Source organism: Moschus berezovskii, chromosome 14 (genome assembly GCF_049115385.1).
Source record: "Moschus berezovskii isolate FMDL1 chromosome 14, NW_MosBer_1.0, whole genome shotgun sequence".
In the NCBI taxonomy this organism is placed as follows: Eukaryota; Metazoa; Chordata; class Mammalia; order Artiodactyla; family Moschidae; genus Moschus; species Moschus berezovskii.
In genome coordinates this window covers 59,911,348-59,921,385 of record NC_142473.1, presented here as the reverse complement: position 1 = coordinate 59,921,385, position 10,038 = coordinate 59,911,348, and the positions used below count along the sequence as shown (strand labels likewise).

The 10,038-nt window shown below is 44.4% G+C and overlaps 1 pseudogene; it reads right to left on the bottom strand.

The window, feature by feature from the left end:
• Positions 1-9,326: 9,326 nt before the first annotated feature.
• LOC129554039 (large ribosomal subunit protein eL43 pseudogene) lies at positions 9,327-9,706 on the bottom strand (annotated as a pseudogene).
• Positions 9,707-10,038: the final 332 nt, after the last annotated feature.

Here is a 10,038-nt window from a genome sequence, read left to right as displayed (position 1 = left end):
ATCAGTTGAAAAAAATCAAGAGAATAACATGCCTAACTGGTGATTTTAAACCCAAAGTGGAACAGGATTACATTTTAATACAAATTTCAACAACATTCTCTTTTAGTATACTCCATCTCAGCAAGTGGCACCACCTTTCACTCAGCACACTGTACTAGAAGTACCTTTTTTTGCCCATTACTATGCTTTTCCAAACCCTCCCGTGCAGTTAATTACAACTGCAAATTTTATCTATCTTTGATCTATTTTTCTTCTCTTTCCACTGCCATTACCCAGGATCCAAGTATTCAGGATTGTGACTTGACCTCTATGATACTACTGTATTATCTCTCTGTATCTTCCCTGTTCCCTCCAAATTTGTTTTACCTGGAACATCCATAACAATCTTTTAAAAACACAAATGTGAAGACATGTCATGGTTTGGGATAAATATTTATCACTGGTTTCCCATTGCTCTTAGGTTAGAAATGAACATCTGTAACATGGCCCATGGGGCTTCCCTGGTGGCTTGGTGGTAAAGAATCTGCCTGCCAATGCAGGAGATGCAAGTTCAATCCCTGGGTCAGGAAGATCCCCTGAAGGAGGGCATGGCAACCCACTCCAGTATAGCTGCTTTTAGTATTAGCTCATTAAATAGTATTTGAGAGTCCTACTATGTGCCCAGCACTGGACAGACCTCAGAGAGAGAGGGGGGGTGTGCTCAGGAGAATAAATGACTGCAGATGAGAAGCTGGAGCTCAGGTGACAGCACCATATGGCTTCCCTACTTAATCAAGCACACATTTAACAAGCACGGCTGTGTTTAGGCGCTGTTTCAGGCAGTGGATTGAAGATTATCAAGATGAGTGAAATCCCCACTTTCCTAGATCTTATATTTCAGTGAAGGGAGAGTTTAACAACAAGGAAAGATAAACCCCATAAAGTTGTCTGCTTACCAAGTGTACATTTTTCGGTGTGTGAATTATATCTCAAAAAGGTAGAGAAGGAAAAAACCTCAGCCTTCATTGGCCTTTGGGCTCACCTTAGGACAGTTGACCCTCACTCTTCACTGGTGTATGCAGTCCTGCCACTTGCTGACGTGTATCCGTGAGCCTGGAATCCAATCTCCTGGAGATTTTGTGGTCGTTTGTGGGTATGCACAGGGTACAGGGACGTGTGGCTCACCTGACGAGCATGTCTTCCAGCTGAAGGGGAACCAGGTGACATTCTGCCTTCCCCGTCCAGCTCCTGCTGTGAGCACGTAGCCTTTTTGCTGTCTGTTTAGTGCAGTGTCCTAGTATCTGTGTGCTTTTTTGTTGGTGACTTAGCTGCTTACTATGGCCCTCATGAGTGATGCTGTGGCGCTGTCTTGGGATCCTGATGAACAGGAAGGCCGTGATGGATCTGGCAGACAATGTAAAGTAGCTTCCTTCAGGCATGAGCCACAGTGCTATTGCCCTGAGTTCATGCTTCCACAGTGTGTGTTACATGCAGCATGTTTCAATAGGAAACATAAACCAAGGTTACATATTGATTGGGTGATGGAAATGTTGTGACCAGAGGCCTGTAGGGACCTAACCCTGTACTCCCTCCCTTCAGAGTGGTCTATTGTCACTGGGATCATGCTGACTTCCCAGAACAAGAAGACTGGGAATTGCCTGGATATGCAAGGCCAGGCCAAGGGCATCTGTCCAGCCTGTGTACCTAACGGCTGTCTTCTCTAAAATAATCCCACTTTATGGAATAGCTTTCTCCATCCCCCCACTTTCAGTCTGAATGTGTCCCTAGATTTGAAGTGGGTCTCTTCTAGACAGCATATTTATGGGTCTTGTTTTTGTATCCATTCAGCCAATCTGTGCCTTTTGGTTGGAGCCTTTATTCCATTTATGTTTAAGGTAATTATTGATATGTATGTTTTTATAGCCATTTTTAAAATTGGTTTGGATTTGATCTTGTAGGTCTCTTTTTTTCTTCCTCTTTTGTTTTCTTGCGATTTGACAACTAACTTGAGTTCTTTGTTTGGATTCCTTTTCCTTTTGTGTGTGTGTGTGTCTATGGTTGGATGGCGTCACAATCAGCCTCAATGGACATGAGTTTGAGCAAACTCTGGGAGATAGTGAAGGACAAGGAAGCCTGGCATGCTGCAGTTAATGGGGTTGCAAAGAGTTGGACATGACTTGGTGACTGAACAGCAACAAAATCTATTGTAGATTTTCATTTTGCTGTTACCACAAGGTTTTGATATAGCAGTATATGTATAAAAAGGATTGCTTTAACTTGCTAGTCTTTTAACTTCAAATGCATTTCCAATACCCTGCATTGGTACTCTCCTCATGTTTGCTGGGTTTTGATATCATATTTCTGTGTGGATGATTTCCTACCTTTATGTTTGCTTTTATTGGTGAGCTTTCTCATCCACTATTTTCCTGTATCTAATTTGTGGCCTTTTCCATTTTGAGAAAGTTTCTTTAGCATTTGTTGTAAAACTGGTTTAGTGGTGCTGAATTCTTTTAGCTTTTGCTTGTCTCTAAAGCTTTTTATTTCTCTGTCAAATCTGAGTGAGAGCTTTGCTGGGTAAAGTATTCTTGGTTGCAAGTTTCTCACTTTCATCGCTTTCAATATTTCCTGTCAGCCCCTTCTGGCCTGCAGAGTTCCTGTTGAAAAACCAGCTTATATACTTATATATATGTAAGGAGGATTCCCTTGTATGTTAAATGTTGCTTTTCCCTTGTCGCTTTCAATATTTTTTCTTTACCTTTAATTTTTGTCAATTTGATTACCGTATGTCATGGCATATTCCCCCTTGGGTTTATCCTGGCTGGGTTCCTCTGTGCTTCCTGGACTTGGGTGACTATTTCCTTTCCCATGTTAGGGTAGTTTTCAGATGTTATTTCCTCAGATATTTTCTCAGATCCTTTCTGTCTCTCTTCTACTTCCAGGACCCCTATAATGTGCATGTTGTTGTGTTTAATATTATTTCTGAGGTCTCTGAGACTGTCCTCATTTCTTTTCATTCTTTGTTCCATGGCAGTGACTTCCATCATTCTGTCTTCTGCTCACTTATCTGCTCTTCGGCCTCATTTATCCTATTGATTACTTATAGTGTATTTTTCATTCCAGTTATTGTATTGGTCATCTGTTTGTTTGTTCTTTCTATCTTCTTGGTCTGTGCCTCCATTCTTTTTTCTGAGATCTTGGCTCATCTTTACTATCATTATTCTGAATTCTTTTTCATGTAGATAGGAAGTGGATTCTTCTAAAACTTCTCTCTCTCAAAATGGAAATGTGAAAGACAGATCAAGAGGGCCCTATATTTAAGGGAAAATGATGGAGAGCATGATGTGCAGGAGCCTCTGTGTTGAAAGAATTTATCTTAAGACACCTGAATCACTTTGCTCATTGCATTCCCCATCTGGCCTCTGCAGGTGTTTTGTTGTGACTTAGGACCAGAATCATCTCCCTAGTCTAAGAGCTCAGATGTGCTAAAACCTACAGTTTTTTTAAAAAAAAAAAATCACAGTAGCTGACTGCTAAGCCATTGCCAGTCTTTTTGAGAGCTTGAGGAAGAAGAATAGGGTTACTGTGTAAAGCGCTGGAGCTCTAATTCGGGGAATGAGAAGATATTTATAAGAATTAATGAGCAACCAGAAATTTAAAAATAAAAAATATCTATTTACTTATAGCTTCCTGGAAAAACACAAAATTCTAAATACCATAGCTCTGTGGCAAGCAGAAGAGGCCAAACCAACCTACTAAGTAGGAAGTGCTTTAGCAGCAGCAGCAGCAGAGGGAACTTGAGGATCATTCTCCATGGCCAGTCCACCAGCTGGTCCTTTTCATCCCATCACCCACATCTCTCCAAATTTGTCTTCTCTGTCATGCTGTCACCATCTGAGTGCAGGGTACCCCCTGCCCCCTAGTCTGGGCTCCCATGGGTGCCTCCTAAGTGCCTTCCTGGCCCCATTCTTGCCCCCTAACCCATCCATCTGGCAAGAAGAGTGATTTTCATAAATGTTTCTGTGACTAAGCCCTCCAGAACCTTCCCTTGCCTTTGGGTACATGTCTTGCCATGACCTGTTGGGGACCCCCATGGCATGGTCTGTGCACCCCTGCTCTCCAGGTCACTCTAACCCTCGGTCCATTGGATCATTCCCAGACCCCTCCGCTGAGACCACTCTGCCCTCACCAGCCCTCACCTGCACACCTCAGTCACCTTCCTCCCTGAGGGCCCTGCCCCCATCATTGCCTGCCAGTCTCTGTCCATGCCAGCAGCACCGATCACACCTGGGCACTGCTGTTTTTCTTAATTGTAGTGAAATACACATAGAATGAAATGTACCACCTTAACCATTTCTGAGTGTACAATTCAGTAGTGTTAAGTGCGTTTACACTGTTGTTCAATCTCCAGAATTCTTCGTCTTGCAAAACTGAAACTTTGTATCCATTAAACAGTAATCCCCCCATCCCCCTGTCCCCCAGCCCCTGGTAACCACCATTCTTCTTTCTGTCTCTATGAATCTGACTCCTCTAAGGAACCTCCTTAGAGGTTGTTGTGGTGTTGGAGAAGACTCTTGAGAGTCCCGTGGACTGCAAGGAGATCCAACCAGTCCATCCTAAAGGAGAGCAGTCCTGGGTGTTCATTGGAAGGACTGATGCTGAAGCTGAAACTCCAATACTTTGGCCACCTGATGCGAAGAGTTGACTCATTGGAAAAGACCCTGATGCTGGGAGGGATTGGGGGCAAGAGGACAAGGGGACGACAGAGGATGAGATGGCTGGATGGCATCACCGTCTCGATGGACATGAGTTTGAGTGAATTCCGGGAGTTGGTGATGGACTGGGAGGTAGGCCTGGTGTGCTGCAGTTCATGGGGTCGCAAAGAGTCGGACACGACTGAGCGACTGAACTGAACTGAAGGAACCTCCTGTAATGGAGTCATACAGGATTTGTCCTTCAGTGATTGGCTTATTTCATTTAACATTATGTCCTCTAGGTTCATCTGTGGGAGCATGTGACAGTATTTGCTTCCTCTTTTTTAAGGCTGAATGATGTTCTGTTGGATGCATAGACTGCATTTTGTTTTTCCATTCATCTGCTGATAGACACTTGGGTTGTTTCTACCTTTGGCTGTTGAGAAAGGTGCCGTGAACGTGGGTGTGCAGATGTATCCATCAAGATCTTGCTAATACCTTTGAGTATTGTGTTTGCTGTGCTGTGCCCATCTTCTCATTGATGCTGTGGCATCTTCTCATTCATGTGTGTGTTTCTGCTGCCTGCCTCTCCCACTAGGTCCCTTGCGGCTGGGAGCAGGCACTGTGCTTACTGCTATCCCCTTGGTGCAGCTCCCAGCATATACTAAGTGCTCGCTAAATATTGTTCTAAGAGGGAATAAATAAACTCTAAGTGCATCTTCTTGTTCCAACTTTCAGAATTTTTTAAAGTAATGAATTGCTTATTTTTATGAACATCACTGATCATTTTATTTTAAAGTTTAAAAAAGGAAATAAAAATTGACCCTAAGTCCCTCCTCTAGGAAATAACCAGTTTTATTTTGGTGTTGGACTCAGACATTTTTCTTTGCATTGATCCAGCCAGGGTGATAGGGTTGTGGACGGGCCAACTGATAATTTTCATTATTATTTGCTTGTTTTTGGTTGCGTTGGGTCTTTGCTTCATGTGGGGTTTCTCCAGTTGCAGTGAGCAGGGGCTACTCTTGCAATGCTTGGGCTTCTCTTTGTGGTGACTTCTCCTGCTGCAAATCAGAGGCTCTAGGCACATGGGCTTCAGTAGTTGCAACACTGATAATTTTTTAAGAATGTCAACCTCTACCTTTAATCTAGCTCTAGCTCTCAACTACTGTTCCTTGTTTAAGGGAAACAAACACATAAGCAAAATGTTTTATTGCCTTCCTTTGTAGTTTAAAACTGCAGCCTGGTGCTCAGTGAGAGCCTTGCACAGGAACACCTTGGACGCAGGTGTGCACGGCAGGGCCGATTCCTCCTGACCGCTTGGAGCAGAACCTCAGCCGTGGATGTTCCTGAAGGGCCAGTGGATCCAGGGAGCAGCTGGCTGTGTTAGGTTTGGACTCTGCTGTTCCTGTATTGCCTTTTGTTCGTTCATTCACCAAGAAGGAAGGCCGTTGAGGAAGGGCAGGACTGGGCCAGCTTGCTCAGCAAGAGAACTATGAGAGAGCAGAGGGATTTACCACCTCCAGGGCAGAGTGGATAGACTCCAGAACAAGAAAGGGAATTGAAGGGCTGAATGTCTCAAAAGTCAGGCTTTCATTGCAAGGTCAGGCTTTATGGAGCAAGAAAAATTTTGTCTGATTAGGCAGAGCCTGGAGAACTGTGAGTGTACAGCCATTAAAAAAAAATTGCTATAGAGGAGAGGAGAATGCATACAGGTGGTGATGAAGGGGGTGTTTTCCCACCTCTGAGAAAAAGGGAGAGCTGCAGGGGGTTATTTGTAAGGGGTGCAGCTAGATCACAAAAGATTGGTGGAGCCTGAGGGGGCCCTTCCTCCCCTGTGCCCACCCCCTTTTGGGTTCTAAACAGGAGATAGGTTTGGGCCAGTCACATACAAGGGACCCAACTGCTCACAGTCTTCCAGGTAGACTGAGGCAAGCTTTCATAGGAGCTCCATGCTCCTCAGGGTGCCAGGCAGCCAACTAGCAGAAGGGAGAAGTCCAGGCCGGAAGCCCTGAGGGCAGCCTCACAGGGTGGAGAGAAGGTGGACCAGGTAGCCTGAGTCCCCACAGGAGCTGAGCAGGGCTGAGAAGGTCTGAGGATAGGGAAGGATGACATAGGTATGAGGATCCGGAGATTAGAACCACAGGGGCCAGCAGCCAACATCCAAACCTGACTGTGGGTAGGTTGGAGAGGCTTGTCAGAAGCCCTAGAGTCATGTGGGTGAAGGATAGGTGAGGGAGAATCTGGGGATTTGAACACTTAACCCAAAGAAGATATGTTTTATCCAGAAATGACCGAGTTGCCTTTAAATGGCAAGATGAAAAGTCTTCTGCCATTAGCTGAAAAGAGCATTCATGAGCTTGGCTGAAAGACTGTTATGGGAAAATAAAATTACATTTCTGTACATCTGGGCTGTTAACATACATTAAAAACTGCTGCCCACAGTAGAATTCCTTGTGCCAGTGGGTTGGTGCACAAATGCAGGGGCCAGCACTGAAGTGGAGTCCTAAGGGGGCCAGGCCAGAGGTGTAAGGATGTACTTAGACTACTTTTTTTTTTTAAAGATCATCAACACAACAATGCAAAATATAATTGAAAGAGAACAAGCCTGGTAGGGTTGGAGGTGTTGCCTATGGATCTAGTTTGCCACTATCCAGCCTCATGGCTTGTCACTCTTGCTCTGGCCCTACTGGTCACCTGCAAGTCCTCCACATGTGCCATGCACGTATCAACCTCAAAGCTTTGCATATGCAGTGCTCTTGGCCAGGAATGGCGTCTCTGAAGCTTCAGTTCAGTTCAGTTGCTCAGCTGTGTCCGACTCTTTGCGACCCCATGAACTGCAGCACGCCAGGCGTCCCTATCCATCACCAACTCCCAGAGTTCACCCAAACCCATGCCCATTGATTCGGTGATGCCATCCAACCATCTCATCCTCTGTCGTCCCCTTCTCCTCCTGCCCGTAATCTTTCCCAGGATCAGGGTCTTTTCAAATGAGTCAGCTCTTCGCATCAGGTGGCCAAAGTACTGGAGTTTCAGCTTCAGCATCAGTCCTTCCAATGAACACCCAGGACTGATCTCCTTTAGAATGGACTGGTTGGATCTCCTTGCAGTCCAAGGGACTCTCAAGAGTCTTCTCCAACACCACAGTTCAAAAGCATCAATTCTTCGGCACTCAGCTTTCTTTATAGTCCGACTCTAACGTCCATACATGACCACTGGAAAAACCATAGCCTTGACTAGATGGACCTTGGTTGGCAAAGTAATATCTCTGCTTTTTAATATGCTGTCCATCTGTCTACAGATGGAGTGACTTCACTTTCACTTTCTAAGTTGGTCATAACTTTCCTTCCAAGGAGTAAGTGTATTTTAATTTCATGGCTGCAATCAGCATCTGCAGTGATTTTGGAGCCCCAAAAAATAAAGTCAGCCACTGTTTCCACTGTTTCCCCATCTATTTCCCATGAAGTGATGGGAATGGATGCCATGATCTTTGTTGAGCTTTAAGGCAACTTTTTCACTCTCCTCTTTCACTTTCATCAAGAGGCTCTTTAGTTCTTCTTCACTTTCTGCCATAAGGGTGGTGTCATCTGCATATCTGAGGTTATTGATATTTCTCCCAGCAATCTTGATTCCAGCTTATGCTTCCTCCAGCCCAGCATTTCTCATGATGTACTCTGCATATAAGTTAAATAAGCAGGGTGACAATATACAGCCTTGAGGTACTCCTTTTCCTATTGGGAGCCATTCTGTTGTTCCATGTCCAGTTCTAACTGTTGCTTCCTGACCTGCATATAGGTTTCTCAAGAGGCAGGTCAGGTGGTCTGCTATTCTCATCTCTTTCAGCATTTTCCAGTTTATTGTGATCCGCACAGTCAAAGGCTTTGGCATAGTCAATGAAGCAGAAATAGATGTTTTTCTGGAATTCTCTTGCTTTTTCCACAATCCAGAGGATGTTGGCAATTTGATCTCTGCTTCCTCTGCCTTTTCTAAAACCAGCTTGAACATCTGGAAGTTCATGGTTCATGTGTTGTTGAAGCCTGGCTTGGAGAATTTTGAGCATGACTTTACTAGCGTGTGAGATGAGTGCAATTGTGTGGTGGTTTGAGCATTCCTTGGCATTGCCTTTCTTTGGGATTGGAATGAAAACTGACGTTTTCCAGTCCTGTGGCCACTGCTGAGTTTTCCAAATTTGCTGGCATATTGAGTGCAGCACTTTAACAGCATCATCTTCCAGGATTTGAAATAGCTCAACTGGAATTCCATCACCTCCACTAGCTTTGTTTATAGTGGTGCTTCTTAAGGCCCACTTGACTTCACATTCCAGGATGTCTGGCTCTAGGTGAGTGATCACACCATCGTGATTATCTGGGTCGTAAAGATCTTTTTTGTACAGTTCTTCTGTGTATTCTTGCCACCTCTTCTTAATATCTTCTGCTTCTGTTAGGTCCCTACCATTTCTGTCCTTTATCTAGCCCATCTTTGCATGAAATGTTCCCTTGGTATCTCTAATTTTCTTGAAGAGATCTCTAGTCTTTCCCATTCTATTGCTTTCCTCTATTTCTTTGCATTGATCGCTGAGGAAGGCTTTCTTATCTCTCCTTGCTATTCTTTGGAACTCTGCATTCAGATGGGTATATCTTTCCTTTTCTCCTTTTCTTTCTTTCTTTTTTGTTACATAAATTAGCCCATTTATTATAGGCTAGCAACATTATCAAATGGTGGTGCTTCTACTGGTCCTTCAATTCCTTCAGTCTTCTGATGGCAGACTTTACTGTGACAGCAGAAGTGGTGTTGTAGGTCCAGGCACCACCAACTACTGTTTTCATGCAGGAATCACAGTGCCAAATGCCCACAGCTCTTCTCTTCATCTTGGTTTTGCCACAGAAGGAGCAGGTATACTTGGCGTGCTGGCTGATTTCAATTTTCTTCACCATTTTCCTGAGGGAAGCACCATAACAGATCCCGTATTTGCCCACGATTCCGACCTTCTTGGTGCGTTTCGCCATGTTAACGCAACCTAGATCCGAGCCCAAGAGGAACTCTCCTTTGCTTTTCGCTTCCCTTCTTTTCACAGCTATTTGTAAGGCCTCCTCAGACAGCCATTTTGATTTTTGCATTTCTTTTTCTTGGGGATGGTTTTGATTCCTGTCTCCTGTACAATGTCACGAACCTCCATCCATAGTTTATCAGGCACTCTATCAGATCTAGTCCCTTAAATCTATTTCTCACTTCCCCTGTATAGTCATAAGGGATTTGATTTAGGTCAAATCTGTTTAAATTTCACTTCCCCAAGGAGGCTTGCCTGAGCTCCCAGGCTCCCCCATGTCAGACTCCCACCATTGGTCGCCCGGGGGGTTTCCTTCAGGGCACT